This window comes from Protopterus annectens, chromosome 5.part1, assembly GCF_019279795.1.
Source record: "Protopterus annectens isolate FY-2018-M chromosome 5.part1, PAN1.0, whole genome shotgun sequence".
Classification (NCBI taxonomy): Eukaryota; Metazoa; Chordata; order Ceratodontiformes; family Protopteridae; genus Protopterus; species Protopterus annectens.
This window is the reverse complement of record NC_056736.1, coordinates 562,676,422-562,701,164: the sequence shown is the minus strand read 5'-3', so window position 1 is coordinate 562,701,164 and position 24,743 is coordinate 562,676,422. Positions and strand designations below refer to the sequence as shown.

At 41.8% G+C, this 24,743-nt stretch overlaps 1 protein-coding gene and 1 non-coding gene across 2 annotated transcripts in view; both read right to left on the bottom strand.

Moving 5' to 3' along the window:
• The window catches only part of SKA3 (spindle and kinetochore associated complex subunit 3), a 730,622-nt gene that overhangs the window by 93,409 nt on the left and 612,470 nt on the right, over positions 1-24,743 (bottom strand). The gene's annotated exons all lie outside the window — the stretch shown is intronic.
• On the bottom strand, positions 24,244-24,317 carry TRNAV-AAC. The gene has a single exon. It is a non-coding gene; the product is annotated as a tRNA-Val (tRNA).

Genomic DNA, 24,743 nt, shown 5'->3' with positions numbered 1-24,743 from the left:
GAACAGGGCGATAAACCACCAACAACCAGGGCACAATTCCCAGAATAAATGTCACGATGCAGCAGTTAAAAGTTCAGTTTATTAAAACCAGAAATACACTCCAACAATGGTCAGGTTTAGCGCTTTCATCTGACTACAGACTTCATCAGAACCAATAATTGCTGATTAATTAACCCTTATAAAGGCATTTTGGCGCCAAAAACTTTTGAAAAATCAAAATACTTGTGAAAAATCAAAAATAAAAAATATATTTGTTTGTTAATCCAATTGAATGTGCAATCCAATGGAAATGTGCAAGCCTATAGAAATGTTTAAATAATTAAATAAAAATGTAACAAATATGTAAATACATATGAATGTATATAAATAAATAAATAAATAAATAAATAAACATTATCCTTCTGTAAGGTAGTAAAGTTGTAATGTGGGTATTCCTACCAAAATTATCCACGGTCTAATAACAAGAAAGGCTTAATACTAATACTGTCATTAAGACCGGGAAAAGAGGAGGCATCACAGAAAATCTGCCATTCACTTTCCTTGTATGCCAGGTAGGTCTTCCAATTACCACCGTAAGCTAACATATCCACTTGATCTACTATAGAAAATTTAAATACATGATCTTCACCTTTATCCATCACATGTCTACTCAATGCATTTTTAGTATCTTTCTTCTTTATTCTATATAGGTGTTCGTAAATCCGTGTTTTCAGTCTCCTTTCTGTCTTGCCTAAATAATAGGCAGGACAGAGTACACAAGTAGCAAGATAAACAACTCTTTGGCTGTTGCAGTTCCTTTTTATACAATGACACACAGTATTCAAAAAATTATGTAATTTGATAGTCTTACTCTCATTAATGTGTTTGCATTGACTGCAGGAACCACATTTATTGGTTCCACTCTTATTCTGCAAAGATTTAATTTTCGAACTAGTCTCTATTAACTTTTTTAAGTTGAATGAAGCCTTACAAACACTAAAAGGTTGACTACCTAAAAATGAACTAATATTTTCAGAAGTGTTTATCAACTCCCAATGTCTATTCAAAATTTCCTTCACTAAATTTGTGTATGGATTAAACATAATAATACAAACTGTCCTATTGATTCCTCCACTCGTCTTGTTGTTGTTGTTCAAAAAAATGTTTCCCTAATAAAGGTGTATATCTACTACCCCAACTACTTTTAACATACCCTGCCACTTTGTCTAACATTACTTTAGGGTATCCTCTATTCATAAACATTTGATGAATACCTTCAATTTCATTCTCCATAATGTCTCTGGTGGAGGACATCCTTGCTGCACGAATACATTGCCCTTTAAACACATTCCTAAAGATGTGTTGTGGGTGGCAACTGCTGTATTCAATATAATCGTTCGAGAAAGTTGATTTCCTAAAAATGTTTGAAACAAACCCTTCAGGAGTGTTACTTATGAAGGTGTCCAAATAGGAAATACCAACTTTCTCAAACTTAAAGGTGAATTTAAGAAAATCAGTACAGTTGTTTAAATAAGTGACAAATCTATGTATATCCTCAGTTGGCCCCTTCCAAATAATGAACAAATCATCCAAATATCGGGAATACAATGAAATATTTTGGTAAAATTCACTGTGAAAAATAAATTGGTTTTCCCACTCAAGCATAACCAGGTTGGCAAAAATGGGGGGGCACAGGAAGCCCTCATTGCCACCCCCCTGGTCTGCCTGAAATATTCGCCTTGAAATTGAATGTAATTATGTTCAAGTACTAACCCCATCATGTCCAAAATTAAGCAAATTCGGTCCCAACTAAGTCCAGAATATTTTTTAAGACTGTTACCAAAAAATTCTATTCCGGTAGAACTGGGGATACAAGAAAACAAATCTTGAACATCAATGGTCAAAAAGGTGAGGTCTTCTACCCATACATCCGGAGTTAGTCTACTCAAAAAGTCACATGAGTCTTTAATTAAATGAGGGACACTATTGTATACATGTTTAGTCCATTGATCAATTGTGACCCCTATGTTATAGGTTTTAGAGTAGGAACCTGCAATAATCGGTCTAAAGGGGGGGTTTTCCAAGGATTTATGTATTTTAGGAATCCCAAAAATATTAGCCATCCTTGGGAATTCTGTTCGTAAAAAATTGTAAACCTGATTGGAAATACGGTTGTCCAACAAATACTCTTCGATTACCAAGTCAATCCTACGATAACCAATATTAATTTGGTTCAAAGAGACCTCTTCATAATTCCCAGATGTAAATAGGATATCATGAATAACTCTGTTGTAGTTTACTGTGTCGAAAATGACCAAGCCCCCTCCCTTGTCCGGTTTAATTATCCTAATGTTTTTATTAGTCACAATTTCTTTCAAACAATTCCTCTCACCTATGGTCAAATTGTCTTCAAAAGGTGGAATTAAGTCAGATTTTTTATATATATATTTTTGTAGAGTCTATAGATGTCCTTACATACCATTTTTTCATAAAAGGGCCACTTGGGGATGAAATGTAGGTATATATGCACTCTTCCTACATAACCGATTACAGTTGTACTGACCGCTGTTAATACTCCCTTGATTATCCCTGAATTGTAAAGCCAAATTCATTCTGCGGCAGTACATTTTAATTTCTTTAACAGCATCTACTAAGTTGAATTTGGCTGTAGGGATAAACTTCATTCCTTTACTAAAAAGGGTGAAGAATTCATGTGAAATGTACAATTCAGAGAAGTTATAAACCTTAAATCCAGCGAAAGTAAGAACAGATGGAGTCAAAACACCTCTTGTGTTCACGTTGTTGTTAGGCAAAATATCTCTTACATTAATAACTGAGTTTAACTCTAACGAAGAGTTTAAAACAGTTGAAGCCCAGTTGTTAATGGCCCTATCTTTTATCTCTACTATCTCTTCCTGTATTGTTTGGGCGCGGGGTAAAATCTCCCTCCCTGAAAATTTGTGTTGTCATCAAATCTATCATTTCTATTGACATTACCCCTGCCAATATTATGGTTAGTCTCACGTTTGCTGTCCTCACTGTGTTAGTGTGAGGCCAAACATATGCTCTTTGCTTCCTGTATAATTCGAAGTCCCCTATCTAACTTTTTAAGCTTCCTGTTATGTACACCTTTTGCTTTGTCAGCAACATGAAATTGTTTATAATACAAATCCTGCCATGTGTCAAAATTACTGCCATGCACAATTTCCTCATTCAATACTTCTACTTCATTCAATAACATAGTGATTTTTTCGTCATTAAATTTCATCAATGTTTTGATATAATTAAAACCAAAGTCATCAAACATTTGGTTAAATTCCTGAATAACCTCTTCTGTGTAAGATACACCTAATGGTAGTTTAAAAAATTGCAACCCTTTGGGTACAATTCCCAACTTTAAACATTTCTCTAAATATGCACCGTCAATTTATGTACTTTTTAAACTAAATAACTTTTTGCCCATTAAGAATGTTTTTTCTTTAATAGGCTCTAAATTACCACTAGACAAGTTCCTACCATGTGTATTTCTATATTCACCATCTGAGAAATAATCCAAGTCATCACTCAAAAAATTATTTAAAACATCATTCACATTTAGATAATTACTTTTATTAGCGTCCCCAAGAGAATGCCCCTGTTTATGGTGGGATTTAAACTTAGTCCAAGGGCTAGTAATAGTATCTTTTTGAACAGTACCTTTTTTACGCTCGCCACCCTGAGTTACTGTGGCAGAATAAGTTTTCACATTTTCCTTTTGCTTAGATCTAGCCCCCAACCGATGTGTCTCTTCATTGTTGTGAAAAAAGCTGAAGTCAAAAGTAAACTCGCCCGCTTGCGAGAGGTTGATATCCACTTCCCTTGTGTCCACATTTAGATCCACGTTAGGTGTTCCCGTTGGTTTAACAACAATTTGCCCATTCGGTATGTCCTCGTCACTCCCTGCGTTACCAGAAGTTGAAGATTGTAAAGGTAACGACTAGAGTGGCACTAAGCGACGTACTGGGTCCGTTGGAGCCCCATGTTGGACGGCTTCAGATAGCCTCCCCACGAGCTCTAGCAGTTTGCTGAAGTCGCTTTGAAGGGACGTTACCTCCGCACGTAAGGTAGTATAATCTTCCCTGCTCAACGAAGCAGATGGAGACCCGATTTCAGCCATCAACACAACCAAGTAAAAGTGAACCACCGAAGACTCCAAAAACAAATGGCCTAAAAACAAGTCCACAGCTCCAACAGGGCGATAAACCACCAACAACCAGGGCACAATTCCCAGAATAAATGTCACGATGCAGGAGTTAAAAGTTCAGTTTATTAAAACCAGAAATACACTCCAACAATGGTCAGGTTTAGCGCTTTCATCTGACTACAATCAGACTTCATCAGAACCATTAATTGCTGATTAATTAACCCTTATAAAGGCATTTTGGCGCCAAAAACTTTTGAAAAATCAAAATACTTGTGAAAAATCAAAAATAAAAAATATATTTGTTTGTTAATCCAATTGATTGTGCAATCCAATGGAAATGTGCAAGCCTATAGAAATGTTTAAATTATTAAATAAAAATGTAACAAATATGTAAATACATATGAATGTGTGTATATATATATATATATATATATATATATATATATATATATATATATATATATATATATACTTTACTACCTTACAGAAGGATAATGTTTATTTATATACATTCATAGGAAAGAGCCCCAGCAAACATAAGCAAAGATAAACATACAGGATAAAAACTATTAAAAATAACAATGCAAATACGAAATTAATTATAAAGAGAAAAATTATGAACATTAAGGGTTAGTGCAACAGTGTGATAGCAGTGGTCTAAAATTTACTACATATGAGAGTAAAAACAAAAAGATAATCGTTGTTCAAAAAAAGGACAATGTATACACATTGATAGGAAGTGGGGGGGGGATAAATAGTGTGGAGAATGGGAGGGGGAAGGGAAAGGAGGGGGGTATAGTAAGGCTATAGCAGTAGAGCTGAGGGTTTAGGAGGTTAGTTTAACCAGAAGTTACTAACAGAAAGAAAGTTAGGAGATGCAACAATTTATACAGTAGGACAAACTAAGACTATGCGTGGTCAAGGCAATATCATAACTTCAAGTTTAGTAGGTGGGATTTAAGCTCCTTTTAAAACAGGGAAAGGAAAGGTTGGATCCAATATGGAGAGGGAGTTTGCTCCAATTTAGTGAGCCAGAGTGTTTGTAAAGTAGTTTGCCAATATTCCTTTTAGGATTATAAACAGAGAGAAAATGCATCAGCACTCCAGAGAGGCTGGGAGGAAGAGTAGGGAGTAACATGGGAGGCGAGAGCAGGGCAGGCAGAGGGGCTGTTGAGTATGGAAAAGGTAGTATGGAGTTATGATTGTAGGAGAAGGTGCGGAAATTCCAGCCACTGAAGTTTGTTTAGTGGGAGGCAGTGATGTGAAGAGAGTCGTTGGTTTAGAATAAATCTGGCAATTTTGTTGTATGTTTGTTCCAGTTTTTGCATTGAGGTAGTTTGGATATTGGTAAGGATGGGGGAAGCATATAGAAGACTAGATAAGAGAAATGCCTGCACAAGAGTGCATTTAGTGGTAGTAGTGAGGAATTTTTTGTTCCTATAAAGTAGCCCAAGTTTTTGGTGTTTTTTTTTTTGATGGCCTGTATTTTGTGCAACATTTAGTCGGTCATCAATTACTACCCCAAGAGTTTGGTGTATGAAGCAGGGGAGCTAGTGGTGTCATATAGGGAGGAAAAAGAAAAATTGGATTTAAGGTGAGAGAGAGTCTGAGGTAGGAAGAGAAGGAGATGAGTTTTCTTAGGGTTAAGGATTAGTTGATTGTTTCTGAGCCATTTTTCAACAGATATAAAGGAATTCTCTGTTAGTGTGTGTAGTTCAGAGATAGTAATGGAGATAGATAAGAGAGCAGACTTGTCTGTGTATTGTATTGCAGATGAGAGACTGCAGGATGAATGTAGGCTGTTGGCAAAAATGCTGAAAAGGAGCTGTCTAAGTATGGAGTCTTGGGGTACTCCTGTTTGAACAGCAAGGAAGGGTGAAAAAGCCTGCTGCCATCTAACAGCTTGTTTTCTGTCAGTAAGGTAGGATTGGAACCAGCCAAGAGTAGAAGGAGAGAAGTTTAGGTCTGAGAATTTGTTAAGGATGGGATGAGACACAGTGTCGAAGGCTTTAGAGAAATCAATGAACAGACAGGAGATGAGGAGGGTGTTTGTCCCTAGCTTCTGCAAACTTTTGAGTAAAGAATAGTAAGGTAGTCGAGGTACTGTGCTTAGGGTGGAAACCATGTTGAGAGGGGGTGAGGAGATTTTAGTGAATGAAGTAGTTGAGTACGTATACATTTTTCAAGGATCTTAGAGAGCCATGAAAGAATAGCGATTGGTCTATAGTTAGAGGGTTCAACAGAGTTGCCACCTTTGTGCAGAGAACTAATATAGAAAGATTTTCCATATTTCCGGTATGGTAGATTCCTGAATGGAGTGGTTGGATTAAGATACATACAGGATATGGAATACAGTCAGCAACAATTTTCAGAAATTGAGGGGGGAGTTTATCAGTGGAGGGAGAGCATGGTTTTAGTTTAAGAAGCAGGGATTTGATATATTTAGTAGAAAGAGGTCGCAAGGTAAAAGGCTGAGAGACAGAGGAGCACAGAGGTTTAGGGGGAGGCGAGGGTGACACAGAAAAGTTGGGATGAGCAGAGTTACCAGAGGGTAGGAGTTTAGAGATGCTGTCTATGAAGTGTTTGTTGAGTAAGTCTGCGGTTTCAGAGGGAGAGTGATAGGGGAAAGGGTTAGGGATGATAAGAGAAAGAACAGTTGTGCACACTTACCATAAATGTAGATGTTAGAGTGTATTCTCTGTTGCAGTCATCACATTTGGGTTATCTGCCTGCAGGTAGCCCTCAGCGGGCCTGAATACCAGAGTCTTCGGATTTCTGCGACGGATGCTGTCGCTTTTTCCATGATGTCAGTTCGTCAGGGGTATAAAACATGCAGCAGACACAATTACATCAGTTTTTCTTGCCCCAGTTGTCCGGTGCCCCCACAGAGAGAAGCAATTATATGGTATGGAACATCCCCAGCAAAAAGCAAATACATATGATATAATATATACCAAAAAAAGGAAAGATAGAGCCAAGAGAAGTCTGGAGGTTGGAGGGAAGGTAACCAGGATTGCAACAGTGAATACACTCGTACATCTACATTTATGTTAAGTGTACACAACTGTACTATGTTCTTAGTGTTTCACTGTTGCAGTCATCACATTTGGGTTGATTCCCAAAGCTAAGGAAGGGTGGAGGCAGTTAAAGAGCACTGGGACTAGCAATCAGGCCCTGTAAGACTGCTGTGGCAAATCCAGCTCTGGATTTGGAAAATATAGGCAGGTGGTAATGTTTGGTGAAAATATGTACAGAGCTCCAGGTGGCAGCTTCCAGGATGTCCATGGTAGGGATTTCTCTGAGAAATACTGTACAGGTAGATGCAGCCCTGGTGGAATGTGATCTTATTCCCTGTGGGGTAGGTTTCCCATGGTGTTTGTAACAGAAATGGATGCAATGGGCTATCCATTTGGCAATGGTTTGCTTTGAAATGGCCTTCCCCTCTGCCCCTGCAGCAAAACTAACTTGCAACTGGTCAGACTTTCTGAGAGACTTAGTTCTGTCCAAGTAGAATCTAAGCTGTCTGTGCACATCCAGTAAATGCAGTATCCTTCCCCCCGTATTTTGAGGATTAGGGGAAAAAAAGTAGGCAAATGAATGGACTGGTTTAGATCCATACTAGACACCACCTTGGGCATAAAGGATGGATTAGTCCTAAGGGAAACCCTGTCCGTATGGAAGATAATGAAGGGTTCCACCGCCATGAGGGCTTGCAGTTCAGACACACTTCTTGCTGAAGTGATGGCTTGAAGTAAGGCTGTTTTCCAGGAAAGGAATTTCAGTTCTGCTGTAGCAGCTGATTCGAAGGGTGGAAGAGTGAGTTTTTCCAATACAAAGTTAAGGTCCCAGGCTGGAGAGTGGGAGCTCTCCAGGGGGGGTCTTAAATTTTTGGCCCCTCTAAGGAATTGTTTTAGCAGGAGATGAGAGAAGAGGTGTGGTTCAATATTATGTTGTGTCTTTCAGCTTTTCCCGGTTAGGGGTCGCCACAGCGGAACTCCAGTCCGCTAATGATTAGCAGTAGATTTTTACATGCCGAGTTGCCAGCCCTGACACATAACCTTAAACGAAGGTACACCCATTCACGCACATCTCCAGACAGAAGATGCTTTCGCTGAAAATCAAACGGGACAACGTCTTACTGTGAGGCGACATCGCTACCGCAGCACCACCACCGCAGTGTATCAGCTCAATATTATAATGAGCTGAAATGGTAGAGGCATGAATTTTAATTGAAGAGAAAGATAGGCCCTTGTACAGCATTTCTGTTAAATAATCTAGAATATGGGGTAAGCTGGGCACCATTGTGCCCCTCCCCTGAGCCTGGCTCCAGGAACAGTATCTTTTCCACTTTTCCGAATAGGATTTTCTAGTACTAGACCTCCTTGCCTCAAGAAGGACATCCAGCACCTGCTTGCTGAGGGTTGCTAGGAGTGAGCTCAGGGAATTAGCCAGACTGCAAGGTTCAGGGTTTGAGGCTGAGGGTGCAGAATCTGACCCACCTGCTGGGACAGCAGGGAGGGGGTCCGTGGAAAGGGCCATGGTTGTAGCCCTGTCAAATGGCGCAAAATGAGATACCAGTGCTGGCTTGGCCAGTCTGGGGCAATCAGTATTGTCCTCGACTTGTCCGATTTGATCTTTAGCAGAACCTTCGAGAGGAGAGGCAGAGGGGGAAAGGCATAAATTGAGAGGCTTTCCCAGGAAAAGGATAAGGCATCCACTTTCCAAGCTTGACTGTGGGGAGTTATGGTGCAGAATTTGTTCAATTGGTAGTTCGGAGGGGAGGCAAACAGGTCTACCTCAGGTATCCCCCATTCGTTCCAAGAGCTTAAATATTTTGGGTTCCAGTTTCCATTCGTGTGGGTCTATGAGATTTCTACGTCTGCCAGTGGATTTAGTTTGAATGGCAGGAATTGAGCTTGCAGGTTCTCTTGGTAGTTCAAGGCTGTGTTCCACAAAGCCATGGTTAGTCTGCAGAGTGGGTAGGAATGGGTTCTCCCATGCTTATGTACCACACAACTGTGATGTTTGTCTGTCTTTACCAGTAGTTGTCCTGGAAGAATAAGGTCTTTGAAGGCTGTCAGAGACTTCTGTACAGCTAACACTTTTTTTTATTGATATGCAGGTGCATCTGTTTTGGGGTCCATTTTCCCTGAATGCACTGCCCTGCCATGTCAGCCCCCCCATGCATAGTCTGATGTGTCTGCTGTTAGGGTTTGGGCGGTAGGGGATAGAGTGAAAGGGAGTCCTTTGTTGTGGTAGCAGGCCTCTGCCCACCAAAGGAACTCTGTCCTTAGACAAGGAATGATAGGAATCATTGTTTCTAGGTCCTGAGAATGTTGACACCATAGACTTTTCAGATACCATTGAAGTTTCCTCATACGCAGCCTTGCATATGGAATTAACAGAATGCAAGAGACCATGAACCCCAGGGCTTGCAAGATCTTCCTTGCAGACAGCTGGGTTTTTGTGGCCATTAGGTTGTCAAGTAAACTTGTTTTTCCAGAGTGAGGAATGCTATCTGGGAAGTTGTGTTCAAGCTTGGTCCCAGGAATACAATCTGTTGGCAGGGTACTAGTTGTGATTTCTTCTCATTGATGGTGTACCCCAGTGAGGTTAGAAGGCTTTTTACAAATGTCAGGCGTTGTAATAGCAAGTCCTGACTTTCTGCCTGAATGAGGCAATCATCCAAGTATGGGTAAATCTAAATATTTCTCTGCCTGCAAAATGCAATGGCTAGAGCTAGGCACTTTGTGAATACCCTGGGCACAGTAGATAAGCCAAAGGGAAGTGCAGAAAACTGATAGTGCATGGAGCCCGCCCTGAAACGTAGGCATTGTCTGTAGGATTCTCTTATTGGGATGTGCAGGTAAGCTTCCTTTAAGTCTAGGGTTGCCAGCCAGGCATCCTTGGCTAGCATAGGAAGAAGCTGTTGAAAAGTTAGCATTTTGAATTTTGGGACCACCAGAAAGGTGTTGAGAATAGACAGGTCCAGGATAGGACGCCAGGAGTTTTCTTTTCTGGGAACCAGTAACATTCTTGAATAAAATCCTTGCCCCTTTTGTTCTACTGGGCAGGTTGAATAGCCTGATACTGAGGATAGAGAGCAGTTGTTTTGGGCCTCCGCCCACTGATTTGAGGGGAGGTCTGGCCATCCACTTGGTGTTGGTAATGAGTGGAAGTGGAATCTGTATCCTAGGGAAACTATGTTTAAAACCCCTTTGTCCTGGGTAATGAGTTCCCAGTTTTTTGCATGCAGGGTGAGCTTTCCTCCTAAGGGAGCCAGTAGTTGAGCAGGGCTTGGAAGAGTTAAGGATAAGTCATTGTGCCATTTTTCCAAAGGGGGGTGGCTTACTACTCCCTGCTTTGGAGGTGGGAGCCCCCCACTGCTTGGATCTGTACATAGCCTGAGACTGAAGTCTTGGTGGTCTGCTGCTGCTGGGTTTGGACTGAGAAGGCCTGGATGGGACTGGAAAAGACCAGTTTCTTTGTAGGCCAATTCCTACTGAACCTAGGAGGCTGTACTTGTAAGAAATCTTTAACAGTTTGCACAGATTTAGCTTTTTCCTCCATCCTTTTGAGGACTTCTACTTTGTTGCCAAAAAGGCGGTCTTGCTTTAAGGGTGCGTCCAGTAATTTAGCTTTAACATGATCTGGCAAGATTTCTTCCATAAGCCACAAGCGTGCCTTCTAAGTACAGACCCAGTGACAGCAGCCCTGAAAGATGCTTCCAAAGCATCAAAACCACACTGCAAAGTATGTTTACCAACTTGTTCAGTAGAATGCATTAACTCTTGCAACTCTGTGTTCAGCACAGTCAGGAATCAATATCATTTTCTATTTTAATAGTCCCATAATATGCTGCTGATACTTTAACATATGAAACTGGCAATTTAAAGCCCTAATGGCCAAAGTAGCAGAAGTGTATACCTTCTTACCCCATCTGTCTAAAGTCCCTATCAGAGGGGGTAGCATATTTGGCAGTAGTAGCCTTAATGCCTTTTGGTTCTTGGGAAATGGGCTCTGGATCCGCAGTGGGATTTTTGAAAAGGAATTTGTGAGAGTCAGGCATTCTGTAGTACCTGTCAGGTTTCCTGGGAGCTGGAGGCAAAGTGTCTGGAGGCAAAGTGTCTGGGGTAAGGCTGGATTCCAAGAAAACATCATCTACAATCTCCAGAACAGGGGGGATAGCTAGAGGTCTGTGTTGAGGCAGGAGTAAAAATTCCCTAAGTCTCTTTTTGGACTCAGAGTAGTCCTGGCTTTCCCAGCGGAAATGCTCCCTAAAGGTATGCAAGGTTTCACCAAAAGAAAAATCTTCTGGTGGGGAAGCAGAGGGAATGGAATCCTCTGCATCAGAATCCTCATAAGTAGATAAGGGAAAATCCTGGTAGTCAGAAAGAACAGAGATATCAGATTCCTGATCAGAAGAATTAGAAGGAAAATTTGTCCTAGGTCTCTTAGAGGGGGAAGGCTGGCTTCCCGTAATTAAGGTAATAAGGTCTTCAGCCATTCTAATCATTTGTTTTTGAGGCATATAGGCCTGAGTATGCGGTTTGGTCATCTGTTTTCTAGGCGTAGTGCGAGCTTTAGGCCTTAGGAATTCGGTATTTCGCTCTTGAAACAAAGTTGTCTGTTTAATATGAAAGTCGGTAGGCCTGAATGCACCCTCAGAAGCCGGTGCCTGCACAGCGACTCCGAACCCATCCAAGGTAGAGACATCCGCAGGTGCCATAGTCGAAGAAGCATCTCGCGGCATACCGGACTCCAAATGGGTATCAGTAAAGACCTGTGAATCTGTAGAAGCGGGTATTAGGGGCTGCAAAATCACCTCATTGACTACCGGCGGACTGGCGACTAGCTTAATGGAAGTGTCGTCAGCAGTTTAGGACCTATGCGGTCTGTCTCTGTCTTTATCCTTATGTTTTTTCGTAAGATCGGTAGTCGGAAGGCTTAACGAAGCCATTTTGGACTACGGAGATAGAGAAGGAAAGTATTTAGCTACAAAAATAGCCCAACGACAAATAGTTTGGGCATTGAACAAGGCACAAAACCGACAGTGAGGGACATCGTGGTCTGGGCCTAGACAGGTGACGCAGTAAGAATGAAAATCTCTATGAGATATTTGCTTTTCACAGGCAAGACGATTGTCAATTTTTTCTGACATCAGTTAGAACAAGAAAAAAGGATCCCCGACGGGGTACTTATCTTTTTGAAGACTTCAGGTCTGAAACTCGAAAACGAAAATTTCGAGAGTCAGCCGACCGGCACTTGCGAACTGCTTCTGCTTCGGGCACTGCACTGCAAGAAAGACTGATGTAATGGCGTCGGCTGCATGTTTTATAGCCCTGATGACCTGATGTCATGATTGAAGCAAAATCATCAGATGCAGAAATCCGAAGACTCCAGTATTCAGGCTGGCTGAGGGCTACCTGCAGGCAGATAACCCAAATGTGATGACTGCAACAGTGAAACACGAAGAAAGTACAGTTGTGTACATTTACCATAAATGTAGAGGTTCGAGTGTATTCACTGTTGCAATCATTACATTTGGGATATCTGCTTGCAGGTAGCCCTCAGTCGGCCTGATTATCAAAGTCTTGGGTCCTGCGTCGGTTGCTGTCTCATCTTCCATGACGTTAGGTAGTCAGGGGTATAAAGCATGCAGCCGACGTCATTACATCAGCTTTTCTTGCCCCAGATGTCAGGTGCCCCCATAATGGGAAGCAATTATATACAAGGTTACACCTCCAACAAAAAGCAAATACACCAGAAAGCTTTAAGCATAGCAAGCAAGAATAGAGGTATAGTCAATAGAAGTCAGGGGACTGGAGAGAGGGTAACCAGGACTGCAAAACAGTGAATACACTCGAGCATCTACATTTATGGTAAGTGTAGACAACTGTACTATGTTTTTCGTGTTTCACTGTTGCAGTCATTACATTTGGGTAGATTCCCAAAGCTAAGGTAAGGAGAAGGCAGTTAGATAGCATTAGTACCAGCTATAAGGCCCTGCAAGACTGCAGTGGCAAAACCAGCTTTGGATTTAGAAAAAATTGGCAAGTGGTAATGCTTGGTGAAGGTAAGTACAGAACTCCAGGTAGCAGCGTCTAGGGTGTCCCTGGTAGGGACACCTCTGTGAAAGGCTGTAGAGGTAGATGCAGCCCTGGTTGAATGTGGTCTTATCCCCTGTGGGGTAGGTTTTCCATGATGCTTATAGCAGAAATGAATGCAATGGCCTATCCACTTAGAAATGGTTTGCTTTGAAATGGCCTTCCCCTCTGCCCCTGCAGCAAATGCAACCAGCAGCTGTTCAGATTTCCTGAGAGGCTTAGTCCTGTTCAAATAAAATCTAAGTTTTCTGTGCACGTCCAAGGAGTTCAGTATTCGCTCCCCTTTGTTCTGTGGATTAGAAAAAAAGGTTGGCAGGTGAATGGACTGATTAAGGGCCAAACCGGATACCACTTTGGGCATAAAGGAGGGATTGGTCCTAAGGGACACCCTGTCCGCATGAAAGATAATGAAAGGCTCCACTGCCACGAGGGTCTGTAATTCAGACACCCTTCTTGCTGAAGTGATAGCTAGGAGGAAAGCTGTTTTCCAAGAAAGGAATTTCAACTCTGCATTTGCAGCTGGTTCAAAGGGAGGTAGAGTGAGCTTTTCCAATACAAAGCTGAGGTCCCAGGCTGGAGTAGGGGCTCTCCTGGGCAGTCTTAAGTTTTTGACCCCTCTGAGGAATTGCTTCAGCAGTGGATGAGAGAAGAGGGGTGGCTCTGTATTATAATGAGCTGAAATGGCCGAGGCATGAATTTTGTTGGAAGAAAAGGAAAGACCCTTGTGAAGCATCTCAGTTAAGTATTGAAGAATGTGCGGTAAATTGGTCACAGTTGTGTCCATCCCCTGTGTTTGGCTCCAGGAACCGAATCTCTTCCATTTTTCAGCATAGGATTTTCTAGTACTAGGCCTCCTTGCCTCCAGAATGACATCCATCACTTGCTTATGGAGGGATGGTAAAGGAGAGGTCATGTAATTAGCAAGGCTGCAAGGTTCAGGGTTTGAAGCTGTGGGTGCAGAATCTGGCCCTCCTGCTGGGACAGCAGGGCAATGATCAGAGGCAGGTGCCATGGTTCCAGAAGTGACACACTGCGCAAGAGGGGGTACCAGTGTTGGCATGGCCAGTCTGGTGCAATAAGTATTGTCCTTGGTTGGTCCTGTTTGATCTTTAGTAGCACTTTGGAGAGGAGAGGCAGAGGGGAAAAGGCATAAATTGATAGGTTTCTCCAGCTGAAGGACAAGCCATCAACTTTTCAAGCTTGTCTGTGGGTAGTACTTGTGCAGAATTTCTCCAACTGGTACTTTTGAGGGGAGGCAAACAGGTCTGTCGCTGGGCTCCCCCCCCATTTGATTCTCAAAATGTTGAATATCTTTGGTTCCAGTTTCCACTTGTGTGGGTCCATCAGATTTCTGCTTCGGTCGTCTGCCAGTGTATTTAGCTTGCCTGGCAGGAATTGAGCTTGTAGGTGCACTTGGTAGTTCAAGGCTGTGTTCCACAGAGCCATGGCTAGTCTGCAGAGGGGGTATGAATGGGTTCCCCCCTGCTTGTTTATGTACCACATAACAGTGGTGTTGTCCGTCTTTACCAATAATTGTCCTGGAAGAATGTGGTCCTTGAAGGCTGTCAGAGCATTCTGTACAGCTAACATTTCTTTCTGATTGATATGCAGGTGCATTTGACTCTGGTTCCATTTGCCCTGAATGCACTGCCCTGCCAAGTGAGCCCCCCATGCACAGTCTGATGCGTCTGTTTGGGTTTGGGTGGCAGGGGATAGAGTGAATGGCAGTCCCTTGTTTTGGTGACAGGCCTCTGCCCACCTCAGGAACTCTGTCTTTAGACAAGGTATGATAGGAATCATTGATTCTAGATCCTGAGAATGTTGGCACCATGGGCTTTTTAGATACCATTGTAGTTTCCTCATCTGCAATCTTGCATATGGAATTAGTAGAATGCAAGAGGCCATGAACCCCAGGGCTTGCAGTATTTTCCTTGCAGATAACTGGGTCTTTGTGGCCAGTAGTTTGAAGTAGGCTGTCAAATGAACTTGTTTCTCTGGCGTGAGGTATGCCATCTGGGAAGTTGTATTCAAGCTTGCTCCCAGAATACAATTTGTTGGCAGGGTACTAGATGTGATTTCTTTTTGTCTATGGTGTACCCCAGAGAAGTTAGTAATTTCTTTACAAATGCCAGATGATTTAATAGTATGCCCTGGCTTTCTGCCTGAATTAGACAATCATCCAGGTATGGGCATATTTGAATATTTCTTTGTCTGCAAAATGCAATGAATGGAGCTAGGCACTTTGTAAATACCCAGGGTGCAGTAGATAAGCCAAAGGGTAGTGCAGAGAACTGATAGGGCATGTAGCCTGCACTGAAGCGTAGGTATCTTCTGCAAGATTCCCTTATTGGGATGTGCTGGTAGGCTTCCTTTAAATCCAGTGTTGTCAACCAGGCATTTTTGCCTAGCATGGGAAGCAGCTGAAGAAGAGCTAGAATTTTGAATTTTGGGATCACCAAAAAAATGTTTAGGATAGACAGGTCCAGGATAGGACGCCAGGAATTGTGTTTTCTGGGTACCAGAAAAAGTCTTGAGTAGAAACCTTGCCCCCATTCTTCTTCTCGGACAGGCTGAATAGCCCTGATGCTTAGAAGAGAGAGAACTTGCTTTTGAGCCTCTGCCCACTGGTTTGGGGGTAGGTCTGGCCAACCGTTTGGGGTTGGTAAGGAGTGGAAGTGGAATCTGTATCCTTGGGAAACTATATTTAAAACCCATTTGTCTTGGGTAATGAGTCCCCAGTTTTTTGCATGCAGGGTGATCTTTCCCCCTAAAGGAACAGTCAGTTGAGCAGGGCTTGGAAGGTTTTAAGTTAAGTCATTGTGACAGTTTACCATGGGGGGTGTCTTACTACTCCCAGCTTTGGAAGTGGGAGCCCCCCACTGCTTAGGCCTGTGAGTACCTTGAGACTGAAGCCTGGGTGTTCTGCTGGTTCTGGGTTTGGACTGAGAAGGCCTGGAAGAGGCAGGAAAGGACCAATTCTTAGAAGGCTAGTGCCTACTAAATCTGGGAGGTTGTACTTGCAAGAAATCTTTAACAGTTTGCATAGATTAAGCTTTTTACTCCATCTTTTTAAGTACGTCTTCTGCTTTGTTGCCAAACAGGTGGTCTTGGTTTAAGGGAGCATCCAGTAATTTAGCTTTAACATGATCTGGCAAAGATTGCTCCTTAAGCCAAGCATGCCTTCTAAGTACAGACCCAGTGACAGCAGCCCTGCAAGATGCCTCTAATGAAATCAAAACCACATTGCAAAGTATGGTTTCCAACTTGTTCAACAGAATGCATTAAGTCCTGTAATTGTTTATTTTCAGCACAGTCAGGAATCAACATCATTTTCTGTTTAAGCAATCCAATAATAGAGTCTATATTAGAAGATCGAAGTTTCAGAACTTCTAATGTTCTAATATCGACCCCCAGTAACCGAAAACTGATAACATCGAAAATTAAGAACAGCAAATTTTTTCCTAGGGAAAAAATTCGCTGCTCCAAAACACACACACACAACACAAACACACCAAACAAACAGCAATCCACACATATACACCTAACATCTTTCATCTAAACCTACACTAAATTGTACATACACCACTATCTACCCACTTTCCTTAACCCAAACCCTAACCCTAAGGTCCGTCGCTATCGCACACACACCTCACCTGCACCCTAACCCTAACTCACCTAGCCCACCCTAACCCTCATGTCCACACAATAGCACACTTACCCTAACTCACCTAACCTGCCCTAACCCTCACGTCCAATCACACAATTACCTGAACCCGACCCGTAACTTTCCACTGCAGAGCTGAAAATGGCGAAGCGACAGGAACGGACAACCAAATTCTTTCCCTAGGAAAGAATTTGGTTTTCTGAAACTTTGCTATTTTCAGCTTTCGGTTATTAGGGGGTCAATATTAGGACATTCGAAGTTCTGAAACTTCGATGTTCTAATATAAACTCCAATAATATGCTGCTGATACTTTAACATATACAACTGGCAGTTTAAGGCCTTAATGGCCAAAGTTGCAGAAGTGGATACCTTCTTACCCCATCTGTCCAGGGCCCTGGATTCTCTATCAGAGGGGGTAGGGTTTTTGGCAGTAGTAGACTTAATGCCTTTGGGTCCCTGTGAAATGGTCTCAGGATCCGCAGTAGGATTCTAAAAAAAGGAACTTGTGAGTGGCAGGTACTCTGTAATACCAGTCAGGTTTTCTGGGAGCCGGAGGTAAAGTGTCAGGGGCCAGGCTAGATTCCAAGATGGCATCATCAACAATGTCCATTACAGGAGGGATAGCTAAAGGCCTGTGTTGAGGTAGGAGTAAGAATTCCCTAAGCCTCTTTTTGGAGTCCCAGTAATCCTGGCTTTCCCAGCAGAAATGCTCCTTAAGAGTATGCAAAGTTTCACCAAAAGAAAACTCCTCTGGACGGGAAGCAGAGGCAACGGAGTCCTCTGCATCAGAATCCTCATAGGTAGATAAGGGCAACTCCTGGTCATCAGAGAAAACAGAAATTTCAGAATCCTGATCAGAAGAATCAGAAGGAAAATCAGTTCTAGGTCTCTTAGAGGGAGAAGGGTGGCTTCCCCCTGATTAGAGTAATAAGGTCTTCAGCCATTCTTATAATTTTTTTTTAGGCATAGGTGCTTGACCATGCGGTCTGGGCATCGGTTTTCTAGGCATGGATCGAGTTTTAGTCCTTGAAGAAGAAGACGGTGTCAGTTTAATATGCAAGTCAGTAGGCCTGAATACACCCTCAGAAGCCGGTGCCTGCACAGCGGCTCCGGACCCATCCAAGGTAGAAACACCCACAGGTTCCACAATCAAAGAAGCATCTTGTGGCATACCGGACTCCGAATGGGTCTCAATAGAGGCCTGCAAATCTGAAGTAGCGGGTATCCGGGGCTGTGAAAGCACCTCGCTGAGTACCAGCAAACTGGCGACTAGCTTCGGAGAAGCGTCGTCAGCAGCTTTGGACCTATGCGGTCGGTCTCTGTCTTTATCTTTGCATTTTTTCAGAATGTCGATAGTCAGGTGGCTTACCGAAGCCATTTCTGGATAATTGAACAGAGTACCGAAATATTTAGATGCGAAAATAAACCGACGACGAATAGTTCGAGGTTTGGATAAAGCACAAAACCGACAGTGAGGTACGTTGTAGTCTGGGCCTAAGCAAGGAATGCAGTACGTATGAAAATCTTTATGAGGTATTTGCTTTCCACAAGAAATACAATTGTTAACTTTTACTGACATCGGTTTAGAGCAAAAAAAAAAAGGTTCCCCAACGGTGTACTTAGCTTAGTTGTAGACTTCAGACCTGAAACTCGAAAACGAAAATTTCAGGAGTCGGCCGACTGGCACTTATGAACTGCTTCTGCTTCGGGCACTACACGGCAAGAAAGACTGATGTAATGGTGTAGGCTGCAAGCTTTATACCCCCTGAGTACCTGACATCATGGAAGATGAGACAGCAACCGCTGCAGGACCCAAGACTTTGATAATCAGGCCAACTTGAGGGCTACCTGCAAGCAGATAACGCAAATGTAATGACTGCAACAGTGAAACATGAAGAACATCATCCAGTGTGGAGCAGGGAGTTGATAGTACTCCAGAATGTTTTGGGGTCATTTGGGTGAGAGCTTTGAAATTTAGTGAAATATTGGCATTTATCCAAAATAAGTTCTCTTTCATGCATCAAAGCATGAGTTGCTTTGGGGAGCCAGGGTGTGAAATTAGATTTGATTCTTATTTTGTGAGTTGGGCAAGCGAGTTTAGGACATCAAGGAAAATGTGGCTGAATTTAGTAACAGCATCGAGTGGGAGAGTTTTTAGGAAAGACCAGTTGATGGCAGAGAGTCTATGGTTAAAGGTTTCAGGGGAAAAGTTAGTCAGTTTCCTACAATCTCTGTAGAGATGGAGCTTAGAGAGATGAGGAGAGTGCCTTAAGATAGAGATGGGACAATGTTCACTAATGGAGTCAGGGAAGGTAGTTGGGTTACAATAGTTGTTTGGAGAGTTGGTCAAGATCCAGTCAATTGTGGAACCAGTAGCGTTTTTACTGTAGTGGGCAGGGGTAGTAATCAATTGTAAGAATCCGTACAGGTTTATGAAATGTTAGTGTGAGTTAGCAATAAGGGAGTTCCACTCTATTAACATCTCCAAGAATGATGGTTTTATAGGGGATGGTGGTGTTTACCCAGGAGAGTACATGTTCAAGGATAGGAATGTTTTTACCTGGGGGGGGGGGGTAAAGATAGAGGCAATAGCAAACTTCCTATAGTTATTGATGTGGCAGTCTAGGAGCAGTAGTTCAGCAGGGGAGAAACTAGGCAGGGTAATATTTATAGGTGTTAGCGTCAGTGAGGCAGAGTGGATATCAGACCTATAGATATTGTATTGAGGTGGCAGAAATTCAGAGGAATTGATATGAGGTTTTAGCTGGGTTTCAGATTGGGCCAGGATGTGAGGTTTGTGTTGGGCCAACCATGTGTGAAGTTCGGACGTTTTGTTGTTTAGGCTTTGTTCATTGCAGAGATAGAGAGATGTTTGAGGCTGGAGATATTTGAGGATTTTTTTTGGGGGGGGGACAGCAGATGAAGGTGGATGGGGAGTGGAGAGAGGGGAGGAACCAGGATAAGGATGGATGTCACCAGAAACCAGAAAAGACAAGATGGAAAAGGTGAGGGTGGTCAGTAAGGGGAATGGGGTACGAGTTTAGATTTAGGAGTAAGAGTGGGGTAGGCCATGAGTTTAAATTTAAGACACTGAATGGGGGAAGAGACAGAAGAGAGAGGGGGCAATAGTCAGTGGAGTTTGGTTATATGTTAGAAGAGGTCTGGGAAAGGTAAGAGGGGAAGATATGGAGCTCAATGTGGTAGGAAGTGCATAGGGCTAGTGAGATTAGAAGTGGGAGAAATAGCAGCAAGGATAGCATTGTGTGATGGAAAAAAGAAGGGGAAGAGTTAAAGGGAAAAATATATTGGGGAGGGTGGTGGCTGGAAATAAGCAGTGTGAGGGAAGGAACAGTATCGAGGGGTGGAAATAGTGAATATGTGAGGAGACAGTAGGTATGCTGGGGAGTGAAAGAGTCAAGTATGAGAGAGGCAAGCCACAGAGGAGGCAGCCCAAGGTGGACGGGGAAAAGAGGAAGATTGGTGTCAAGGAGGAAAGAGTGAAAGGGTGAGAGCACAAGTTATGGTGGTAGGAGGGGGCTGTGGGAGTGACCAGACAATGAAGTGAAAGTATGAATTTGAGGATACTTGGGGTGGAAGGGGAGTGAAGTGAGCCCGAGCAGAGCGAGAGGGAGCATAACGGTCAGAACCACAACACACCACAAGCAATTGAATCTAAGGGCCTAAAACCTGCACTCAGCACTTTAATTTTACTAACTTTTATCAGTAAAGACAGATCAACAGTATACAATTTTGATGAAAAAGTAGAATCTGGTCTGGCAGCAAAAGAAAACCTTTTAATTAAAATAATAGAAAGTACAATAAATAAAAAGCAATAATCCAGGTAAGCGCTTTCGTTTGTCACACTGACAAACTTCTTCTGACAAACATCACTTCCTTCTGTTAAAACCATTTGAAATTCCTTCCTTTTAATACTATTGGTCCATTTTGCAAAAAACATGATGTCAGCAAATTGACAGCAAATTCACCCCCCACCTTAGACACACAAGACAGAAGCATATCTAAAAGGTGTAGTCATATAAATAAGCTGAATATACTTCAAATAATTGCATTGTAAAACCATTGTAAAACCTTAAGAATATAATAAACAACCCAAATACTGAGAGTATAATACCTACATAAATAATTATAAATGTAAAATAATGAAAACATTAATTTTTCATTATTTTATTTTGCATTTATAATTATTTATGTAGGTATTACACATACTCTCAAGTATTTGGGTTGTTATAAATGTAAAATAATGAAAAAATTAATTTTTCATTATTTTATTTTGCATTTATAATTATTTATGTAGGTATTACACATACTCTCAGTATTTGGGTTGTTTATTATATTCTTAAGGTTTTACAATGCAATTATTTGAGGTATATTCAGCTTATTTATATGACTACACCTTTTAGATATGCTTCTGTCTTGTGTGTCTAAGGTGGGGGGGGGGGGGTGAATTTGCTGGCATCATGTTTTTTGCAAAATGGACCAATAGTATTAAAAGGAAGGAATTTCAAATGGTTTTAACAGAAGGAAGTGATGTTTCTTATTGTCAGAAGTTTGTCAGTGTGACAAACGAAAGCGCTTACCTGGATTATTGCTTTTTTTAATTTTTTATTTGCTGTACTTTTGATTATTTTAATTAAAAGGTTTTCTTTTGCTGCCAGACCAGATTCTACTTTTTCATTTTACTTGGTTTTCTGTGGCTCTTATTGCAAGTATACAATTTTGAGGTTTTTATCAGGGATACTTGTTCAAATGTCAGACAAATAAGTAAAAACTTTCAAACAGGAATCTATGTCTGTGTGTTAGGAAGCCACAAAGGTACAAGGTATAGCTGTAAAACTTATGGTCAGAGAGACAAATGTATGAACCAGTTTACTTTAGTTACAGGGGAAGGAGGCAAAAAATAAAGCAAAAAGAGCCCTATGGCTGACCAAAATGGTGACTTGCTTTGTTACACAGCATGGTAAAAAAGAGCTTAACAAATTTTGTTTTAGGTTTGTAACCTACACTGTTTAATTGTTAGGAGAGAAAAAGTTTTAGTAGAGACTGTGGTGGCCAATTGCAATCCCGTAGATACAGTTTTGCAGGAGCTGCAGTTCGCTATTGTAGGTAAATGTAGAGTTTGACTAGTAAAAGAGAAAAGCAGAGATTCTAGGGTAAGCATTAAGGCAACAACAGGCAGTTATTTTACAATAGTACAATCAGAGAGGTTTAGTGGGCAGGTAAAAGTAGCACACTTCAGAGTGGACTATGGTTTATGGCTAAGAAAACTTAGTAGAGAACATAAACACTTGACAGATTTTAAAGATATACCAAAAAAACTAATTAATCATTCATCATTATACAACTGCAAAATAGTCAGTAAAAGCATTCCAGTATAGCTATCACAAGTTAGTCAGGTTGTAAATGCACTTATTCAATGTGTGTGAGAAATTTTAACATTCAAAACATGTGCAGTAAGTAGTCGCTCTGATGATTATACGCTTTCTCTAAGTGCAGGTTCAGTTTAGAACACAAATATTAGGACGGAATCCAGTCAAGTCACTAGCTACTTTACTATTATGGTTATGGTATCTTTATGGTTGTCCTTAGTTGAGGAAGCTAATTTGGATTCGCAGTTTGCTTTGGAGAACTTCACAAAAAGTGTTATTTACTTGTTTAAGCTGAGGAGGGAGTGTTTCCAGTTTAGGGCTCGCTCTAGCTTACTCTTAGACTGCAATTTCTTCCTCTTATTGTAAAGCCTGTTAATTGCAGTCATCCATCAGGCAGGTTTGCTCTTCACTGAGGAGCTTGTTTTGGTCCTATCAGGTATGGCCGAGTCAATGCAGTTACACAGGTGTTTAAACCATTGGTGTAGAACTCGACATAGTTGCCAGTTCCATTTGAGGAGGGAGGTGGAGTTAAGCTATTTATACAATCCTGTAAGAGGTTACAATCTGCTTTGGAAAAGATTTTTAGTTTAGTTGCTGCTGGGCGTGAGGAGTCAGGTGTAATAGTTACTTTGAATGAGACTGATTTGTGGTCAGATCTCACCGGGGAAGACCTCACAGTGGAGGTGCTACAGTGGTTCCCCCATATTGTTAAGAACCATATCCAGGATGTTGGCACCCCTTGTGGGGGTGTCAACCAGCTAGTCCAGGGCATTGGCGTTAAAGTCAAGGAACCTTTCAGCAAATTAGTTTGAGCACAGGTAATTTACCCAGTCAATGGATAGGTATTTAAAGTCACCCAAAACCATGGTGTTCGAATGTATCTTGATAGACTCAAGTAGATCCAAATAGGCAGACTGGGTGTCCAGATTCATGGACAAGGTACCTATAGCTGGCTATGACTTAAACAGGTATCCTACCAACAGTTAATTGCACCTGAAATATCTGCAGGGAATCGTACTGTTTTAACCAATCTGGAGGTGTATTTATCTTTAATGAATATTGATACACTGCCTCCTTTAGTTTTCACAGCTTTTGTGGTCTGAACATGTGGAAAGAGGCGTAATCCAGTATGGCTGGGGTGCTCTCCACAGCCTTGAACCAGATTTCCATGACTGCATAAATGTCTGCATCTTCCAAGGTGAGGACTGCTTCCAGTGAGTGCAGGTCCGTGTTAAGACTTCCAGCATTTAGCAGCATAACCTTGAGGTTGCTTTTAGATAGATTTTTTACACTGGGAATTTTGTCCTTGAGGCACTGCCTAAAATAGGCACTATGGGGGTGGCAACAGCCTTACCCAGTAGCTGAAATCCCAGGGGTGACAGATGAAGACCATCGCTGGCAAAGCATCAAGGTCTGTTGATCACGTCATCCCAGGCTGACAGATACTGGATCTCCTTAGAATGACACCAGAAACTAAGCCAATTACTGAAGTCAATAATTTTCTGTTTGTGTTGAGACATCATCCTAAGTGAAGAGAAAATGCTACTTAAGGGTAAGAACATACCTGCCTGAAACACACAGTCCGAAAGCTCAAGCATGTCTCTCTTCATATAGTCCAGAGAGGTACGTCTCAAGTCATTCACACCAATATGGATTATGACAGAGTCATAACAGAACCTGTTGCTGACAGACTCGAGTGCATGTGTGATAAAGCGGATCCTGGCACCTGACAAACTGGTGAGAGGGACATCTGTATGTCTCATGATGGAATCACCTATGACGAATATGTTTCATTTTGTGTTTTGCCTTAAGGGCTTGACCGGTCAGACACTGGTGCGTGAGCTATTATATGTGTATGGTGTTCTGCAGAGGAAGTATTCTGTGTAGTGTGTTTGTGTTTGGGAGGTCTCTGGTGTTTAGAAATGTTTCTGCCTGGGTTTTGAACCAGGGACATTTTGCATGTTAGGTGAATGTGATAACCACTACACTACAGAAACTCACAAGAGCAACGTGCCATTATACAAAGGCTTCATTAGACTAATAATCAAGTACAACGCACCCTTATGCATGCACTTGACCAGGAATTTGCAACAGCTGGAGCAATCACAGAGATTCTTCAGTAAAAGATGCTCGTGGGGGACAGGTGTTTATTTTGGAGATTACCCATTCTGTGGAAATGACCTCCCATTCATGTGAATCAGAGCTCTTCTCTAAACCTATTCAAACACAATTTGGATCAATGTATGGGAAATCACAAATTCACCAGTGGATTGTCACCGGTCTCTTATAGACAGGGGCAGCCTGTAGATGCCCTATGGCACAGGTATTGAGCAAAGACATTCTAGTCCGTGGATACTGCAAAATCGGGAAAATTGAGGCATAAATGGCCAAAGCTTAAAAAGGATCTAGAGCCATTAGCATAG